The sequence below is a fragment of the Euleptes europaea genome, chromosome 1 (genome assembly GCF_029931775.1).
Source record: "Euleptes europaea isolate rEulEur1 chromosome 1, rEulEur1.hap1, whole genome shotgun sequence".
NCBI lineage: Eukaryota > Metazoa > Chordata > Lepidosauria > Squamata > Sphaerodactylidae > Euleptes > Euleptes europaea.
Window position 1 is genome coordinate 114,397,515 of NC_079312.1, and position 21,921 is coordinate 114,419,435.

The following is a 21,921-nucleotide window of genomic DNA, read 5'->3' on the forward strand; positions in this document are numbered from 1 at the left end:
TGAGTTTTTGCTATGTAATTCATTGTTCATATGAGAAGAGGGAGCTGGTGGCCATCTATAAGTTGCCTGGACTAGAAAACAGACCTGTCATTCAGAATTTTTGCTAGGTGCCTTTGGAAAGAGGTGTAACAGAAAGTAAAATGAACCAGTTAAATCTTGTTAGTGTTGGAATTACGCAATCCTTACCTTAGTTGGTTTTTTTTTGTTTTTTGTTTTTTTGGTACCAAATCACTCTTGCCACACATTCACAGGCAGATGGTAAGGAAACCAAAAAGGGATTTATTTCCATAGCTTTAGAGAACTGGCAATGCTTTGTTTTGTGGTCTCAAGAGGAAAGGGAAATGGGAAATGATAGGGGGGAAAGTAGGTGTCACATTCTGCTCCTGAGACAGCTTTTCTGCTTGGCAAATAGTAGGAGTTCTGTGGCAGAACTTGCTGAAACCCACTGAACTGGCCTTGGGTGGCCAGGCAGGACTCTCAAAGGTCTGGATTGCACTCGGTACCCTTTCCTCAAGGAGTCAAAGGGGGAAATCTAGTGTGGTGCAGCTGCTAGAGTGTTAAAATTAGGACCTGGGAGTCCCAGGTTCTAAGCTACTTCATTGGATGACCTTGGGCCAACCACTTTCAGACTAACCTGACCTTGGCCCTGGTGGTCCCTTCCAACTCTATGATTCTATGATTCAATGATTCTAACCTATTTCACAGGGTTAGGAGGGTAAAATGGAGGACAGTGGGGAACCATATATGCTGCCCTGAGTTCCTAGGAGTGAGGGTGGGTAAATAAAATCCCAGCTCCAGGTTCCAGAGGAGGGGCAGGTAACAATGTAATTTCTCTAAAGAATTCTCAGCTTCTGTGCTTTTGCCAACTGTGTTGAGATGCATAATTCTCCACTACTAGGGTTGCTAGGTCCCTCTTTGCCACCGGCGGGAGGTTTTTGGGGCGGAGCCTGAGGAGGGTGGGATTTGAGGAGGGGAGGGATTTCAATGCCATAGAGTCCAATTGCCAAAGCCATTTTCTCCAGATGAACTTATCTCTATCGGCTGGCGATCAGTTGTAATAGCAGGAGATCTCCAGTTGCTACCCGGAGGTTGGCAACCCTACCCACTACCCTTGGCACTGGTATCACACGTGTATAAGGAGACAGGAAGTGACAGAAGCAAAGTGTAGCAAGAGCTGGATGAATTAATGAAGAGGATGACTACTCAGCCTCTAGACAGACACACAGATAACACATCGGTTGCTAATGCTCAGAGAAAGCTTAGTGCCACAAAGAGTCGCCACTACATATATTTACCATTTGATGTTTAAAAGCATCGTTCACCTGCGTCAAAGAGCGTATGAGTCAATCGGAATCTATTCACCCAGCACTCCCGCTTGCCTCTCCAGCGACGGCTTGTTCCAACCCACATGGTAAAAGGGGTTCTATGGAACTGTTCGAGCCACTGAACAGGCCCTGAGTCATCCCTTGGCCAGGTGTACAGATAGGCCTATATTCCAACCTTGGAACAAAGGCCGCGCCTGCCAGGCAGCCGCTCTAGGTAAACAAAAACAACGAGGAAGTGTCAGCGGCTTGTCAGCTGTCTCTTCAATGAGCAGCTTCACAAGTGCTGGGAAATTGAACTGTAGTTGTCACTTTTGCCATGATGTGCATTGCGTAATAGCTCCCCTAAAGCAAAGGAGTTTATGCCAGGCCAGTTCAGCCCCTGGAATAAGGGATGGAGGGGAGGAGGGCTGGGAATCTTTGGTTGCCAGAGAACTCATGAGTAAGCAAGAGACACTTCCCCTAGAGCGTGCTTCCGATGCTCTTCCACCTCGCGGTCGTGAATGTCCATCTGTGCCACATGAGCTTACTGGGGTGACAAGTTGAACACATGAAGCTGCCTTCTATTGAATCAGACCCTCGGTCCATCAAAGTCAGCATTGTCTACTCCAGTGGTTCTCAGCCTTTTTTGCTCCGTTCCCCACTTTCACCCCAAGATAGTTTCATTATATAGAGAACAAAAGAGAGCTAGACAGAAGGAAAAGGCAGCAATGATCAAATGGTAAGCAGAATCCTGTTTTAGCCCAGCTTGACAGATTTGGGTCTCCCAGCCCAGTCCTTAATGATACCTGAAACTCTTCCAACCCCACTTTCACCTAGGTGGCTTCCTCCTCTCACCAACAAACCTCATTGGACTTCACTGGACTAGGCTTGTATGTTTACTTTGCCTGTTCTTCCCCACACCCCACCTTTCATATTAGTAAAATTTGCTTAGGTTAGTAGAAGTTAGGATCTGTAGAAATTTCTTTAGTATGTGTGTGCACGTGCACGCATATTTCAAACCCCGTATTCAGTTTGTTAGTTCCCTTGGCTGTTATTCTTTTTCTTAATCCTTAACTTTAAACCAATGTCTGTTTATTCTAAAATCTGCACACCCTTATGAGGTGTTATGAGATCAAATCAGGCAGAACGGGCCCGATAATATCTGCCCTAAGCACAGGTCTGTATAGGCTTTGGACCCCTTAGAGCGAGGACACTCCTGTGGTCAAAGTATATGCACATTTTGGCCATTTGGGTAATAGAAGGGCTCCCGCCTTTCTCACATGCTGTTTTCTTGAGCCGAAAGAGACCTTGAGGACTTTAGCCTCCTGTTAGAAACAGCACATGCGCTGAATGGTTGTGGAGGGAAGGCCGGAGCACCTTCTTTCTCTGTGCCATGGTCACAGCCCAAATTAGGCCCTGACATGCTTCTAAATGGAGTTGCCACTGGGAACTTGCAGATGGAGTATGGCTGCAAGTCGCTGTGGCAAATTCATATAAAAGGTAATGTGTAGTTTGGCCCTGGGAGCAACTGCCTTAGAGTATGTGGGTGAATCTAACAAACAGGCCTAACAATTTATGTTACCAAAGGTGTCTCTGTGTCATGCAAATCCCTTGTGAATAGAAAGCAACTTCATGTGTGCTACAAAGCGATTAAGGCAATATCTGGCTTTGGAATCTTTGCTTTAAAAAAACAAAAACAGCTACTAGGTGGCAGTATGACTACATCTTCTGGTTGCTGTATAGCTTTATTGCTTTTGGTTGATTTCACTTTAATAAACTGCGCCTAGTTTTTCCCCCAGTGTCCAAATATTGCTGGTGTGTATTCAGCTTGCATGTGCAGCATATCTACTGGCAACTTTTCCCAGGTCTACATCTATTCCCAAAGGAGCAACTCCACTACATTCTTCAGTGTTTTACTAGTACTCAGAATCCCAGTTACAGGAGGCAACATCAGGGGAAGGCCTCGGCCTCTATGCCGTTGTTGGCCCTCCAGAGGAACTGGTTGGCCCCTGTGTGTGAGAAAGGATGCTGGACTAGATGGAATAGTGGTCTGATCCAGCAGAGCTCTTCTTAGTGTTCTTATGTTCTAAAGTTACATTTTCCTTCCCACAAATATAAGAGTGAAAGGCTAATCTTGATACCTTTGTCTTTAGCAAAGTCCACATCAATCGCTAGAATCAGGGAGCACACAGCACTTGAATAGCCAAGAGAAGAAAGAGGAGGAACAACAGTTTTTAATTTATGATCAGGGACATTATATGCCTCACAGTGATGACACAGCTGTGGTCCAGTCAGTTCCCACATCTTGTAAGTCTGTGATTGCTACTGCAAAAAACACAATAACTGTGCTAGCTGAGACCAGAATTGCAGACTCTTTTCTTATTAAAGTATCTAAATCAGTTAGGTACTGTACTGCTGGCCCTATCCTTAACTCTCTTTTCTATAACAAATGGGACAAGAATAGAAAGAGAAAGGGAAAGCAGAGCCATAATCAGGGAAAGGCTGGTTGAAACTGTACATCAAGAGAAGTTGCTTGAAGGTAGTAGAACAAGAGATTTATTTATTTACTTCGTTTGTACACTACCTTTCTCCCCAAGGGGAACCCAAAGCCACTTTCATCATTCCCCTCTTCTCCATTCTACTCTCACAACAACCCTGTGAGGTAGGTTAGGCTGTAGGGTTGCCAGATCCCTCTTTGCCACCAGCGGGAGGTTTTTGGGGTGAAGCCTGAGGAGGGCGGGGTTTGGGGAGGGGAGGGACTTCAATGCCATAGAGTCCAAGTGCCAAAGCGGCCATTTTCTCCAGGGGAACTGATCTCTATCAGCTGGAGATCAGTTGTAATAGCTGGAGATCTCCAGGTATTACCTGGAGGTTGGCAACCCTATATAGACATGTAATTGCATTGGAAAGTGGGGCATGCAGGTTAAATAAGATGACATAGTTTTGCAGTAGTTCGTCTCTTAAAACCAAACCTTGGAAAGAACATCCATGTCATTCACTTTTTTACAGCAGTAAGACAAATGTGTTGTGGCATCTTATGATTAAAGCTTTAGACTGTAATGCCCAGATATAAGGGCTGGTATAGAACACTATGTATTCATACGCACACACATGGAAGCTTTGGGAACGTTGGCATCCACAACTATAAGAGGCCAACAGATTACATTGCTTGCCTGGTACGGCCTTTCACCAGTAGAGAGCTCTGAATTACCTTCATCCTTAGGAATGTGTTTTCGACTTCCTAGATCACAAGACCTAGCACTTGCTTAGAGACGCCTTCGGGCAATATCTATAGGCTATGCTAATTAATGTGAAGTTGACACCTAATGTGTATTGGTGCTTTTGTGGATCAATGTGCTTGTCAGCAGATTGGGCCTGCCCCATCCGAAAACATAAATGATACTGAGCGTCCTTTGTTCTCCGGTGAATAACCCTGCATCTTATCTTTGGTTATTTCACCCCAGGTCTGTGTTTAGCCAAATAAAGAACTGTTGCTTTTAACCTCCTCCTTGTTGTCTATCATTGGACTATATAAGACAACCAGGCACTTCAAGACTAATGCTCACATCTGGGGGAAACGCACACAGCAAAACTAGTGGGACTTACTTCAGAGTAAACAATTTGTACATGGTAAATATTGGTATGGCCATCAAATGAGGGAAGTTCTGATCACCACACCTTAAAAAGGGTATTGCAGAGCTTGAGAAGGTGCAGAAAAGAGCAACCAAAATGATCAGGGGGTTAGAGCAACTGCCCTATGAAGAGCGGTTAAAACACTTAGGCCTGTTTAGCTTAGAAAGAAGGCAATTAAGGGGAGACATGATAGAGGTCTATAAAATTATGCATCGTATGGAGAGAGTGAATAGGGAGAAGCTTTTCTCACTTTCTCATCACACTAGAATGCAGGGTAATCTGCTGAAGCTGAAGGGGGGAGATTCAGAACAGACAAAAGGAAGTATTTCTTCACACAATGCATAGTTAAACTGTGGAACTCCCTGCCCCAGGATGTGGTGATGGCTGCCTACTTGGAAGGCTTTAAGAAGGGAATGGACATGTTCATGGAGGATAGAGCTATTCATAGCTATTAGTCAAAATGAGTACTAGTCATGATGCAACCAAAAGGGAGACTGCAGCCAAGAAATTAGAAGGAGATTGAGACTGGGAAGGGCAGCCATGAAGGAGCTAGAAAAGATTTTGAAGTGTAAGGATGTGACTCTGGCCACCAAGACTAGATTAATTCATGCCATCATATTCCCTATTACTATGTATGGGTGTGAAAGCTGGACAGTGAAGAAAGCTGATAGGAAGAAAATACATTCCTTTGAAATGTGGTGTTGGAGGAGAGTGTTACAGATTCCGTGGACTGCCAAAAAAACAAATCAGTGGGTTATAGATCAAATCAGGCCTGAACTGACCCTAGAAGCTAAAATGACTAAACTGAGGCTATCGTATTTTGGTCACGTCATGAGACGACAAGAGTCACTGGAAAAGACTGTCATGATAGGAAAAGTTGAGGGCAGCAGGAAAAGAGGAAGACCCAACAAGAGATGGATTGACTCAATAAAGGAAGCCACGGCCTTCAATTTGCAAGATCTGAGCAAGGCTATCAAAGATAGGACATTTTGGAGGACTTTCATTCATAGGGTCGCCATGAGTCGGAAGTGACTTGACGGCACTTAACACACACACACACACACACACACGTGATGCATACCTAATTCTCTACAATAACAAAGGAGCTTGCCTATTGTATTAGGTGCTGTGGAACACAGGCAGGATGCTGCTGCAGTCATCTTGTTTGTGGGCTTCCTGGAGGCACCTGGTTGGCCACTATGTGAACAGACTGCTGGACTTGATGGGCCTTGGTCTAATCCAGCATGGCTTTTTTTATGTTCTTAATTTAAAACATTCCACAAAGCGAACAACCCACAACTGCAATAAGCTTTTATTGAGCGTGATATGAAAGATAACTCACAAAACTTTTAAAATCTAGTACATAATTGCAAATAATGAATCATCAAACCATTGAAAAGGAAATAATTTCAGAATTACACATATAAAGATCAGTGAATAAGAATAAGCAAAGGCTGATTACAAAATGCCATAAGGCAATCAAAGTAAACTTGCATATTTTCCTTTGGGAGTATTATGCAAAATGCTGTGTTTTTAAAAAGGAAAATGTTATTTTTCTCCCCTAAACTAACAGCAGTTTAGGAAGCTTATACCATGTGACCACCCTGCTACCTTTACCAAGACAAGATTAAATCATAGGCTTAACTCACTTCTCTCTCAGCAGTTACTGCAAGCTTCTATTTACAACCATCTCTGAAGTCCTCCTGAAAAAGAGCATCTGCTTATCTGAGAGTGGCATTTAAAATGATAATGAACACGCAGCACCTAGCACAGCACAGCATCCTTTCTGTATGTCTGTTCCAACGGTTTTTCTGCTTTCTGCCATGAGAACAGATTCATAAACAGAGCCTACAAAGACCTGTGTTGTTACACTGCTGGTAGTAAACTGGCTTCTCTATGGCAGTTGGGAGCTTGAACTCTCTTGACATGCTCCTCCAGAGGAAATGTGCAGGAAGGACGCCAAACCCATCACAACGCTACCCCCTTTATTCCAGTGATATCTGTCAGATACTTGAGAGTCTAGCACGAAGCAAGGAAAGTATATATATATTTTGGAGAAGGCAAATATCTATCTTACCACTAAGAACCATGCCGGCAGTTCCAAAAGTCTTTCCTCCAGTTTGTGCTTTGTTTACAGGGCAACTATATTTTGCTGCGGGAATTTCCCCCTAGACTAGTCCATTGCTCTTGACATTGCCTTGTGAAATATGGTGACAAGAATAGCACAGGCACCTACAGGCTAGTGCATGTGACGTTACTGGTGACTGCTAACGTACCTTCTGTCAAGTCTGTATTATTTGAAGTCTTTATTTCTTCCCTTCCACTATTTACATGATAGGCACTTACTGGTTCTATCATTCCGGTCAAAGGACTTGTTCCGTTTTTTAAAATGAGAGCGAAAGTCCTGGTCAATGCCAGCAGGATTCCGCAACCCAGATTGGAGATTTTGTGAGGTTTTTCACCTCCAGAAACTTCGTTCTAAGCTGAGCCTGCCCTTTCTCTGGTGCTAGAATGCTCAAAAAAAAGCAAACATGCAATCTCCTTGCACTGTGGATATTTCTGCCTTACAACAAAGCTATCTATCCCATGTCCATGGGAAGGAAATTAATTATTGTGCTGCTAGGCTGAATTGGGCAAGGACTACTTGGAGATGCTCTTTAGCGCATAGATTTTTCTCTGCATGAAGCATTTCTCGGAAAAAAGGCATCTTTCAAACGCTCAAGGACATCTAGATAAAGAGATTAAAAGCCCACTACAAACAATATGGTACTAATATCCTGGATGAATCAAGCTGCTTGCTGTTTTATCAGCTACATTTTCTTTAAATACCATCCATACTCATTGTTTAGCTTTCCTAGTTTCCTCTTTGCTACGGTTTGGTAATTAATGTTGGGGAAAACCTGTATGATGGATGCATCGGTAAAGTTACAGAAAAAATATCATAATAAATGTTCCCCCGCCACCACTCAAGAGACTGAAATCCTTTTCTTTTTTTAAAAAAAAGTTCAATACATATGTGGTTTTAAGGCCCCCCTGAACACCTGTGCAATGAATGAATCATTCTGTTCTGAAATTATTAGCTGCTAAATGCTGATAGGGGAGAGGGAGGCTAGAGAAAGACAAATCCAGAGCATTATAAAATCCAATCCAAAATATTTAAAGTCCCAATATTTTTGTTATCTGTTGCTGCATCCCACAACTGCTCTGAGAACAAATCAAATGAGAAACTCATGTGTATAAAAAATATGTGAATCAGTCAGGAAGTTTCCATGTGTCAATGCCTGCAGATCAAATTTGTGTTTGGGAGGGGCACACAGGTTTCAGAATCTCTCACATTTTTTCCTAATGTCATAAATTACTGGGATGCAGCCACTATGAAGGAGCCACAGAGAACTGGCATTTATGGATCAGATGCAACTGGACAGCCAAATGTGAGCAGGTATGTATAATCACATACATATGTGGCTCAGTGGTAGAGCATCTGCTTGGCATCCAGAAGGTCCCTGGTTAAATTCCTGGCATTTCCAGTGGAAAGGATCAGGTAGCAGGTGACGGGAAAGACCTTTGCCTGAGATCATGAGGCAGATCAAGAGAGGGAGGGCATCTTGGCCATCTTCTGGGCATGGAGTAGGGGTCACTGTGTGTGTGTGTGGGGGGGGTAGTTGTTAATTTCCTGCATTGTGCAGTGGGTTGGACTAGATGACTCTGGTAGTCCCTTCCAACTCTATGATTCTATGAGATCCTGGACAGCTGCCACCAGTCTGAGAAGACAATACTGACCTTGATGGACCAGTGGTCTTATTCACTAAGACAGGTTCATGTGTATCCATTCCCATATCACCAGCCATTCCACTTCCAGCAGGCTGTTTGGTAGGGGTTTTTTAATTGGTAGTTTGTGTATCGCTACAGTGTTTTAATACTCTAGTGATGTATTTACTAGTGATAATTTTTTAAACCAGCAAAAAGCCCACCAGAAGTGGGTGGAGGGAAATGGTGGGAAGGAAGGGAAATGGCCCCAGATGTAGTGTAGATGGGGGCAGGGAGGTGCAGAAATCCACACCTTTGAGTGTGTTCAAATGTAACTGGTGGTTGCCTGCATTGGATCATTTGTTAAAATGGGTTTGACCTTGTTAAAGTGGGTTTACTCTGTGCCTACTTTGGTTGATCGGTCACGTTTAAGCTGGAAGAATTTTTATCCTTTTTATGGTGCCATTGCACTCCTATTTAACTTTGTTGCAACTGACTAACACTACGCCTCTAGAATTATTCCTCACCATGGTAACACACACTCAGTGGGGCTGGTTTCTCGCCCATCCAAATGTGTGACAGGGCATTTGCTGGATCCTATGGGAATATCGACACCTACGTATAGTCACAACCTTACCTTCAGTATGAAAGACAATTGTTTCACGTGTCATGTAATCTAATTCTGAGGTCTGTTATGGCTGATCTGGGACCATAAATTGACACGTGAAATTCCTTCAGATCCAGAAGAAAGGATAAAGGACAAAAGGCATAATTTTCCATTTAGGTGCTAGGGAGTTTGAATACATTCCAAGATGGGATAGGGGTATGTAAAACAGCACAGTCCTGTCCCAAGAGCTGGTCCAAGGTGCATCTCAGCAGACGAGGCGCTTTTTGCAAATCCAGTGATATGGAAGGGAACATGCAGCAGCTGCCCATGACCCATTGGGGTGCATGATACCACAGTCCTTGTTATAACCCTTCTTTGGCTCCCCGATATCCCAAAAGCTAGAAAGAAGATCAGAGATCATGGAGAAGATAATTACAACAACATATATGCATCAATAGCTGTACCACGAGGAATGGATCTCAGTCTTCCCATGCTATGCAATGTTCAGCCCTGCATAGCTTACATTAAATTAAGTTGGAAGAAAGACACATACACACACATTCTTCAATACAATCTGGGGAAAATTCTTGCTAAAACTATTAGCAAAGGTAGGAATGCAATATAATGGGAGCATCCCATTAATAAAATACAACAGAAAATGGACAACTATTAGAATGAAGATACTGAAGGACAGCCCCCCCCCCACATACACACACACATAATATTAGATTTATAATAGTTTGGAGTGATTACAATGAATGATTATCTTCATGCAATGTGATAAATAAATAAATATAAAGGGAAGTTAAAAAACATAGCAGGAAATGGATAGAAATCAATAATAAATATCCTGTTTAATGATGGAAAAGCACTCTTAATAAATAACCTGCATATAACAATCATACATATTAAAATATAGGATTCTATAGCAAAAGCCAACAGGAGAAAATCAGTATCAATCAGTTACAGATATTAGAACAGAAATAATTATCACTACGGTAATCTAGAATACAACTCTAGTCCCTTTTTATTTGCATGGGATTTTAGAAGTTAAAAAAGTGACTAAATTAAGTTTTTGTTTAATCTTGAAATAAATTTAAATGAACATGGTTTAACAATGGCATCACGAGCAAGACAACTGCTTAAAGGGTCAATAGATGTTATTCTTTTACAGGAAATACTTCTTTTAAATCAGCATTTTCATTACATAAATAGAAGGAAAATTGGAGAAGTGTTTGTTCCTGGAACTTGCATGTTGCAATAATGATAAAAACTGTGTCTCATTTTGTGCTTTTGAAGCAAAAAAGCAATCTTACGGGTCATATTTTAGTTAGGGGTTGAAGTGGAATGCTAATATTACAATTAACAAAGTAGTTACAGCCTGCATCAGTTTTTAGCTAGTTTTTCCTCTAATCCTATTTTTAAAAAAACTGTAGATTTTGTGGAAGAAAGCTTCCTTTACAGGCATAAGTATAAAGACAACGCTGGACCCCTAAGCCCGCTATTTTAGAAGGGACTGTGTCTGAAAAGTCATTTATGCAAGCGTAAATTGAATAAGCTGCTTTCAAATACCCAAAGCAAGAAACTATTGAAAAATACAAATTAATATTTTTACTGAACTGCATACTAGGTATTGATTGGCAGATTATGTGAATATAAAGCATGTAAATCTCTTCTTGACTAAATACAGGCCAAAATAAGAACAGGAGCTCATACAAAAAATATATATGTTAAGCTAAAGAATCAATAACTGATAGAAGAAGCAAAAAGGACTGAAGAAGAAAATCCAGCAAGCAAAAAACTCCACTTAGAGCTGACAAATATCCTTGAACACAGTAAAGCCTTCATCTTCACGAAGCTTATTTTGAAAAAAGGTAACATAGTTGATTAAATATATTAATGTGAGAGTGAGGGAAGTTTATAGGGTTGCCAGGTCCATTTTTGCAATCAGCGTGAGATTTTGAGGGCGGAGCCTGAGGAGGGTGGGGTTTGGGGAGGGACTTCAATGCCATAGAGTCCAATTGCCAAAGCAACCATTTTCTCCAGGGGAACTGATCTCTATCGGATAGAGATCAGTTGTAATAGCAGGAGATCTCTAGCTAGTACCTGGAGGTTGGCAACCCTAGAAGTTTAGCTCAGCGGCCGAGTACATTTACAGTACTGACCTAAGCAGAGTTAACCCACTGACTTCGGTGGATGGGCAGCGCAATCTGGGGGGGGGGTAGATCCGCCACGGCCGGGAGCAGCACAGACGCGCTGCCTCCTCGGAGGTTTCCCAGCCACAAAAAAAGAAAAAGAAATGCAGTGGAAATTTTTTTAAAAAACAAAAATCAGCCCATTGAATTAAGTGAGGCTGCAACACCCAAAAAGGTGGCGTAGCAACACTGCTGCATGAGAAGGCGTTCCCGGGGTGAAAGTGGTTAGGAAGCTGCTAAAAGGCAGCTATGCCCCCAGGAACGCCCCGAGAATGCCTCCCAGGATGCCAGTGTGGGGACTTGCGCCACTGGACCACTGCCACAAGGCAGTGCTGGTGCCCGAGCCCCGTGCCGCTGCATCATGTCCCAACGCCACTGTGGATGCCACCCGTGATGGTGTGAGTGCCACTTATTCCGGGTTAAATGGGCACTTAACACCACCACAGGGTCACACCTGCTTAGGGTTGCCAGCTTCGGGTTGGGAAATACCTGGAGATTTTGGAGGTGGAGCCTGAGGAGAGCAGGGTTTGGAGAGAAGAGGGACTTCAATGCCATAGAGTCCAATTGCCAAAGCAGCATTTTCTACAGGAGAACTCTCGCCTTTTTGGAATTTTGATGTTGAACCTATTTGTATTTTGCATTTTGATTCCCATTATATTTTGGGTTATTTGCATGTGAGTCAATTTCTGTGACCGCCTGGAGGTTGGCAACCCTACACTGGCTCCTATGGAGTCCCTCCCGCCTTAGGATTACAGCTTTAGAAGGATGTTAACTCTACTTAGGATGGCACTGTTAGAAGGTTATACACCCGAGTAAGTCCTTAAATGGAACAATGATCCATCTTAAATGTGTTCATAAATCTTTGGCCTATTATGCAGCCAAAGAGCAGAATACAAAAATAATTACGTCGGTTAAGCATGAGAAAGTTTATAGTCTGATTCACATTAAAAAAAAGACCTCACTAATGAATTTGTGATCCTACAGAAAATTCAGAGTTCTTTTGTTTGCATTTAGAGACCCATTAACAGATGTGCACTGATGTATAACAACTGACCAAAACCCATTTTTATCAGTCTTTATATTATTGACTATTTAATTCAAAATAATCATCATTCAATGTAATACATTTTTAGTTTATAGACTTTAGTATCTAGTTATAGACCCGGAGAAATAAAGCAGAACTTTAGAGGAAGTAAACAGTTATTTGTATAAATAGATGTGGATAAACAAAAAAAAATGTACTCACCTGACAGTTACAAGCTTATCATCTTCACTCCATCTCCATTTTCCATCTTGTGCTATGTCAGTTGTACCTAACCAGTGTATCCCATTGGTATTGATGGTATTTCTCAGAAAACCCTGGAATTAAAAGAATCTAATGTAGAAAAAGAGGTACAGGGGGCATTATATTTCTTTAGATATATGTGATGCCACCAAACCAGAGCACTGAAAAATGCAATAAGGCAAATTAAGAATAGGGCAGCTGTCACTCGGATGATACTGAGTTGATAAAGGCTGGAAAACCATGATTGGCCTCACCTGGCTAGGCATCTTTAAAGGCTGGGTGGAACCTTTACTGTGGTCAAGTTGGAACCCGTCAGGCACCACAGGGCTCAAAACAGATCAGACACTGATTGGTTACTCTCTGCCATCGTCCAGTTCACTGAAAGAAGGCCATTCAAGTCCAGGCACAATTTCATATGCCAAAATCCTCCTGGGGAGCTGCAGGTGATCCTAGGTAGCCAATCCCATGCTACTGCTTGATATAAAGTTCTGCTGTCTTCTGCTCTCCCTCATTCTGGGCAACTCATTGCTGAGGAAGGCTAAACAGCTATCCCACTGCTTCTCTACCTCTGATTTCGGGCTAGCACTTCGATCCAGGGCCTTGACAGGATCTTCAATCTATGACCATTTGAACTTATGGTATTTGGGTTTGCTGATAGCCACATGGACCAGGAGATATTTGCAGTGAGAAATTAATGAGCAAATGAAAAAGGTGGAGGTCCCAAGATAAGGAGTGGCAAGGATAACACCACTGCAGAAGCACTGAGAACTGTAACGTAAACTGTGAATAGTTATGGTTGTGCTATCTACAGGTTTTTCTTGTATTTCCTTGTTTCTGCTCATTCTTGCACAGCAATGTGAATTCTAATGAAATGCACCTTTTGATTATCCAAACTAACAGAACCTGTGCCTTATGAATAAGCACAATGGTACATCTACAGTACCTATAGTGTTCCCAACCTCTACGTACTAGCTGGAGATCTTCTGCTATTACAACTGATCTCCAGCCGATAGAGATCAGTTCACCTGGAGAAAATGGCCGCTTTGGGAATTGGGCTTTATGGCATTGAAGTCCCTCCCCTCCCCAAAACCCACCCTCCTCAGGCTCACCCAAAAAACTCCTGCCGGTGGTGAAGAGGGACCTGGGAACTAGGGTTGCCAACTGCCAGGTAGTAGCAGGAGATCTCCTGCTAATTCAACTGATCTCCAGCTGATAGAGATCAGATCACCTGGAGAAAACTGGTTGCTTTGGCAATTGAACTCTATGGCATTGAAGTTCCTCCCCTCCCCAAACCTTGCCCTCTTCAGGCTCCACCCCCAAAACATCTCGCCAGTTGAGAAGAGGGACCTGGCAACCCTAGGGAACCCTAAGTTCCTAGCAAGGCACTAGAGTTTCACTCCCTTCTGGCACTTTCACTATTAACAGTGTCATTTGCTAACCAGAATCAGCTGCTTAGTTTTCTGCATATGGATGAAATGATGGTGGTTTGCAGTTTTGCACAAAAAAGTGGAGTACAGAGGGCCTCTATAGCTTTCCTGGAATCCCATCAATGTGCAAACTGCCTGAGAAGGTCCATTGTCTTGGCAGGTGAGCTTACCTGTTCCTCATCAGATTCCACAGTGACCAAATGAGCCCTCTGTTCAATACAGTTTGATAGAGACTCGCTCCAAGTTTTTGTCCCAAATGAAAAGTAATAGCAGGTATTGCCCTTGGTCTTCCATTTGGGCGGGCATGTTGAATGACTGAGAGAGAAGTGTCCACAGAGAAATGCTGAAAAGCAAATGTGCCGTGGCACTCTATTAACATTTTGTCCAACTTGGAGACTGCAGATTGCACAGAGGCAGTTGGCAATTATTGTAGCAGGAAAGGCATGCATATCACCTTGCCTAAGCCTTCCATAATACTGTGATGAAGACCCAACAAGAGATGGATTGACTCGATAAAGGAAGCCACAGCCCTCAATTTGCAAGATCTGAGCAAGGCCGTCAAAGACAGGACATTTTGGAGGACACTGATTCATAGGGTCGCCATGAGTCCGAAGTGACTTGACGGCACTTAACACACACACAAGCCAATCTGACCTCTAAGGCATGTTGAACAGTGTGACTTCCCCTGCGGGGTCTCTTCCCTTCAATCACCTGGTTATAAGGCAGAGCCGTCTGCATTTCACACTTTCTCCATTCCAGGCTTCTCTCACTGACATTTCAGGCCCATAAGCAAAGCCCAACAGGAATCAGGATACCTGTAAGGGCAACACAACTGACTGCCAGAACTTGCCAAGCTGATCTGTGGCTGGCTGTATTTCCCCCATCTCCTCTCTTCTTTCCCTCCATAAATACCAGTGGGGCATCTTGCCCAATGATTAGGGTTGCCAACCGCCAGGTAGTAGCTGGAGATCTCCTGATTTTACAACTGATCGCCAGCCGATAAGAGATCAATTCACCTGGAGAAAATGGCCACTTTGGAAATTGGACCCTATGGCATTGAAGTCCCTCCCCTCCCCAAACCCCGCCCTCCTCAGGCTCTGCCCCAAAAACCTCCCGCCGGTGGTGAAGAGGGACCTGGTAACCCTACCTATGAAGTCATGCTTCCAAATAGGCGTTGACCTCTATATGCCCTTTTTAATTCTTAATGGTGGCTTAGGTCCCATAAAACTCAGTGCAGAAAATCAGCAGTCATTAAAGCAGAGTAGATCAATTAGAAGTAGTGTTGTTCAAAAGTCCAGTGTGTTTTGAGCTTTACCCAGCTCTCTGTCAGGGAAAATATTCACCAGAGGTGCGTTTCGCCAAGCAATTTTATTTTAAACTTGTATTTATTTATTTTTTATTTTTCCAAATTTATAGCCCGCCCTCATTTCTAGTCAAACTGGGCACAGGGCAGGTATAGCACCATCATTGTCCATGGTCATATACAGAGTGCAAGAAGACAGATCCCTGCTCTGAGAATCATACAATATAAAATTCACTATAATGGCAACAACAAAAGGTAAGGTAGGTAGGTGGGAACGGGGATAAACAGAAGAGAATATGAGCTCATTGTAGGCACTTGCTTAGTACAACGGGGGTCCAGTGGCACCTGAAAGCCTAACAAAATCTATCCCAGCATAAACTTTTGTGTGAGTTAGAGCTCACTTCATCAGATGTGCTGGAGTATAAAAACTGAAGGGCCACTAAGGATTGATGTCAAAGTCTTTACAGAAAATGATGGGTTTTGTGGAGAGATTTGAAGGAAGTATGAGCCAAACTGATTCAGTTTCCCTGCAGCCACAGAACAGATGCGGGAAACTTATTCAATTCGGATCATTCTGTTACAGGTCTATGTTTACCCAGCTGTTCAATTTCTTGAGATCCCTTATCTTTTTACAGACCCAGCGTGGCCCTGTGGGTACCATGCCAACACCCTTCATGGCACCTTCCAAGTGTTTTTGGAAAATGGACAGGGCCAGGTGGGGCTTGTGCCCAGCAGGGCTTATGATTGGCTGTGCAGATTACAAGGCATCCTGTTAAACAGAGTTCCTGCCTTCATTGTTGAACAGCTACTATGAGAGTTGCGCATAACCTCGCTCCCTGACATTTTGAGGTTGGCTCCGCCTTCTGCAGCAGCCATTTTGCTGTTGTGCCCACCACCCTGCTTCAGAATTCCAAAGGTGCCCACAGGATCAAAACGTTTGTGGACCCCTGTTAGAGACAAACACACAAACGCACTCAAATACTGGACTTTGTATGTCTGTGAAAGCCAGCTGGGTGTTGCCTGGTCTCTGACACTTTTTGGCTCACATGGCTGGAATTTCCTGTAAACAGATAATGTTGAGAAACTTTTTTTTTTGCTGTGGAAAGTCCCTGAGTATTTTGGGTTAGTTTAAGGGGTAAACAAGTCCAGGACAGAGCAATTGTTAGGGACAACAGTTGACTGGATCAGTATGGATTCCGTATAACAAAAAAGAGGAATTTACCAATAATTGATTGATACCATGTCCCAAATAGGGAGATTAGGGGCTTTTTGGAATAGAGGAACAGGGGTTTCCAGCCAGTGGAAATATTGTTGATCATGTATTTGCAGTATAAGCATCTCGTATGCACTGTCTGAGCAGGATAAATGGATGAGGTGATGAAGATTATAAATTGGCAAAATATCATAGGTTGATCCAATGACTGGAAGATATGGTCAGAACTTTCTAGAATGTTCTGGAAGGTATCAACAACTACTCCAATAAGGTAGGATCTGTTCACTATTGGTACTGGTGTGACAAAAGCTAGAGGAAAGGATTTACACCTCAGTAGGGTTTAAATGATAGGTTACACTCTCAGAGGGGTTTCTCTTTCTTTTTGTAATTGCCTTGGTATTTCTGTCTGTCAGTTCTATTCTCCTTTGTTTCTCTCCCTCTCTCTCACTGCACAATTTAAAAGATCCTGTGGAGTTCATCCATGTTTGTAAGCTTGGAATAGAAGCTTCCAAAATACAATGGTTAACACATTTTTTCACAGCAGAAAGACTCTTGAGGTTACATATTTGGCCCATGGGGAAATAAATATTCCTAGGTTACTACATTCCATCCCAATTTGCTAGTAAGTCCCTCTCTGTGCAACTCCACTGTCCCTTTCCCTTATTTTGGATTAAGGAAAGGAAGGGTAAAGCCTGTTCAGAACACAATCTTGACAAAATCTGATCCTTCCTTCCCCTCACTACTAAACTATTTCGGGAAGAGAGGCTTCAGGCTGGAAAGGTGTCCTACAAACTTTCTCCTAATAGCATTGCCTGTTTTTTAAGTTTCATGGGAATTCTTGGGGAGCACTGTCATAGGAAACAATTCACATATAGATCCACCCCAGTGTTCTCTCACCAGCAGTGCCCTGAAGTTCAGCGACGTCATTTCTTAGAGATTTTTGAATAATTTCTTGCTTTGCTCGGATATCATCCAGGTCCTTCAGCACTGAAAGACAAATCAAAATGTCCACAGACGCTTGTGGTTTCAGGACCCTGAGGCTGCTGCTTGGCCATTGAGTTAATCATGCAAAGTGTTCCTACTATCAATAATGATGCTAGAGTGACGCATGCAGTACTTTCGGTGCTTATTCACATCTTACTAAAGTTTTTTTCAACTAGCTGAATCAGAAGAGCTCTTGTGGGGAAAGAAAGGTCCTGCTTTCGTGAAGTCTGAGATGCATGAATGGAGCAAATCAGCCTTCACCTGATGGAATCAGTGGGGCCTGGCTGCTGATAGGTGTAGATATGTTTTAAAGGTAAAGGTCCCCTGTGCAAACACCGGGTCATTCCTGACCCATGGGGTGACGTCACATCCTGACGTTTACTAGGCAGACTTTGTTTACGGGGTGGTTTGCCATTGCCTTCCCCAGTCATCTCCCCTTTACCCCCAGCAAGCTGAGTACTCATTTTACCTACCTCGGAAGGATGGAAGACTGAGTCAACCTTGAGCCAGCTACCTGAAACCAACTTCAGTCGGGATCGAACTCAGGTCGTGAGCAGAGCTTGGGGCTGCAGTACTGCAGCTTACCACTCTGTGCCACGGGGCTCCTTAAATACGTTTTACAACACTGGAAATAATGAAATGTCATACTTCACTCTGATATTGCCTGCTTTTGACTCTGTGGCCTTGGCATTACACACAGGCATCGCAGTGGTTTATATTGGTGCAGTCATCATTGTTAGTTTTCACACCAACAAACTTAGTTGACTTCATTCTTTTTCAGATCACATGTATGATCTCAAGGATAGCACAAACATTTTACACACAGTCACATAATCGTATCAGTAGATGTAAGTGTAAGGGTAATACACGGCCCAGTCTATGCCAGTGCCTGCGGAAAGGACTGAAAAAATTCACATTGGTGGTCCCCAACTGTTCCCATTCGTGCCATGGAAGCTTGCTGGGTGACCTTGGGCTGGTCACACACTCTCAGCCCTGACCCTGATGAGTATTTGGATGGGAGACCTCCAAGGAATAACAGGGTTGTGACGCAGAGGCAGGCAATGGCAAACCACCTCCAAAGGTTTCTTGCCTGGAAAACCCTGTCACTTGATGGAGGGGGGGACCTGTAAAGCCACTCTTATCCACATCAGTGTCTTTCCCAAGAGATTTAAGGGAATGTACATATAAAAGAGTCACAAGTGCTTACCAGTCATTGTCGTCTCGGAGTTGTTGAAGTGTAGCTCTTTTAACTCCTCTGAAATTGCTGAGTCTAAAAAGAAAAAAAGGATGGAGAAGGGACTATCCTGTTCCTCATTCTTGTGTCCAAATAAGCTGTGCTCGAACCACACACTTCTTGTCGAGCCTCCCTTGGCCTTCCTTCCTACACTGACTAAAATTGAGACAGGGGTCTTGTTTGTCAGACTTTACGAGTAACAAAGGCCATTTATGGATGGGTTGTTTCCATGGCCATCATCCCCGACTACTTCGGGGTTTCTGTTTCCCCCTCGTTTTCTGGATGCTGTTTCTGGGAAAATCCGGAGAGAGAGCAAAGTGACTTCTAAAGGTCGGAAAAGATATGCATAATGAAACCGAAGCCACAAAGTATTTGGGGGGTGGTCACCATGGAAACAACCCATGTATAAAAGGCCTATCTCATCATGGCCAGCTATCTCATCATGGTCTATTATCCCCAATTCCTTTTGTAAGATTGGTTTAGAAAGTCTTATCATTGAAGCTATTAGGTTTTAAATTTAGGAAAATATAAAAGAAAATGTTACACGAAGGTTAAATTTTAGTGTAGTTTAGAAACACTTCATATGCTAAATAATTAGTTTGTTCCCTCTTTCTCATTCTTAGGACCAACGTGACAACAATTCCTCAGATCAGCCTATAAACATTTCTGAGCTTTCCCTTAAAGTCAGTGGCAATCTGTTGAAGGCCTGATACCACATGGCCCCTGGAGCGTTACCCTACCCTAAAGGAGAATGGCAACCACAGAATGCCCAGGAAAAGGGTAACTACCATAATGCAACTGGAGAAATGTCTGAAGTTTAGAGATCCAGTCCAGTGGCCACCCAGTACTAATTTCTCTGTAGCTCCCTCTTAGGTAAGGAACCAAAAAGTACAGTTTGGTAACACATAAACCACTGAAACCAGTAGAGTCACTGTTGGTTTCCACATGGACAGATGTTATGAATAGAACTACAGCCGTGAGCAATACGGTTGTGGCACTTATATAGATGGATGGGGGCTCCTTGATGAGTTCAGCCTGATATAAAATTTTTGTTTTGGAGCACTTTTCATTATAATAATATAAAGTTTTCCCATTTTGTCCAGATCAAGTAGACTCCCTAGCCCACATTGTTTTAGCATGTTCACAAAATAATATTGAATGAAATAAATATATCACTCCCTGGATAAAACAGCTAATGACACTTTCTGAGAAGTGGATACTACGTTATCTGTTATCAAGTAGATCAGTGAATTGCAAGAGAGATGTGGCAACTTCTCTCTTTATAGTGTCAAGAAAAAAGTAATCTTCATTTCCCCCTTTTTAAAGTGTGAAATGACAGATGAATAGCTAATGGATGTTAAATATCAGGAAAGGAATGTAAAGTTTTACATTCTCTGACTTGAAAAATAACTGTATGTTTATCCTTGTATGTATGTAAAAATTTCTGAGACCACTGGGGAAGGCCTTAGGGCTGAAATGCATCTGGTGACCGTGGTTTATGTGTGTTACCAAACAGTACATTTTTATATATGGTGGCTTTTATACCTCGATGAGGCTTTGCTTTCGAATCTTTTTATGAATTTGTGCACACAATAAGGAAATTACTATTTTGTTATTTTATGATATCACAACCTTTTTGGTTCCTAACCTGGTTTTTGGGTTGGGTTTGGTTCCTTGTTTGAATTTTGTACCCTCTTAAGTAGGGTTGCCAACCTCCAGGTACTAGCTGGAGATCTCCTGCTATTACAACTGATCTCCAGCCAATAGAGATCAGTTCACCTGGAGAAAATGGACACTTTGGCAATTGGACTCTATGGCATTGAAGTCCCTCCCCTCCCCAAACCCTGCCCTCCTCAGGCTCCGCCCCAAAAACCTCCTGCCAGTGGTGAAGAGGGATCTGGCAACTCTACTCTTAAGTATACTAAAGCCTAATTTCCAAATCCCCTATGAAACTTAGTCCCATCTTAGTTTCACTAGTGGAGTTTCACTTACACTTTCCCAAGAACAAGAAGATGAGTACAGCCAGCATCACAAAGCACAAGACCATCATCCCATAAAGAATGAATATATGCATTCTTCTACTGTCTTTCCCTTGTGCAGCCTGAGAGCTGGAATAAACTGTGGAAGAGAACAGTGGTGGAGTGGAAATCATTCACTGTAATGAAGACATTTCTTAGAATTATTCCCTTTTCAAATGAATAACCACAAGCCAGGCCTGAGTGCATCAGAAAGGCCTCAAAGTCAAGCATGTGCAAGCATGCATGCATGCACCCTCAAAGCAAAGCTCCTAGGTTCTATTTTGAGACAGTGAGAAGACATACGCCGCTTTAGGCAATGTTTTGATCAACCCATTTGAAAAAGGAAATAGCAAAAATAGCAAAGTCAAGGGCAAGTGAACCAAACCAAAGACTTCTTCTTCAGACCCCTGATCCACCATGCGCAGAGACTCACAAATTGAGATCTTTTTACCCTAAAAAAATACATTATAGCTGAAGGTAGTAAGTTAAGGTCAAACTACATGTGACGAGAGTGTTCTGCAATCAGGATCTCTCGCATTGTTTTTTAAAGCTAATAAGCAGCCCACAACACAGCTGTCTTGAAGATTCGGTCACTGGGAAAGGGATGAGAAGGGAGCACAAGAACTGCGAATAAATAAATGCTTCTTCCTGGGTTTAAATAGCCTCTCTGAAACTGTAGATAGCTCCAAGCCCAGTCCTCCCTACCCAGTGACTTGTCCCTGAATTTTCAAGTAGTTATGTGAGCCTGATAATTAGCTTTTTAAAAAGAGATGTGATAAATTCTAACCACAGAATTCTTATGCCAGGTGTAGCTTGGCTATAAAGTTAAAACCTATTGTGAATTATATAAAATATAATGAACATAGTTATATTTGATGCCAAACCTGGAAGGTAGCCAGTAAAATTAACATGTCCAACAAGTATTGATCTATGTTGAACTGTCACAGTTGTAGTGATGGTAGGGTTGCCAA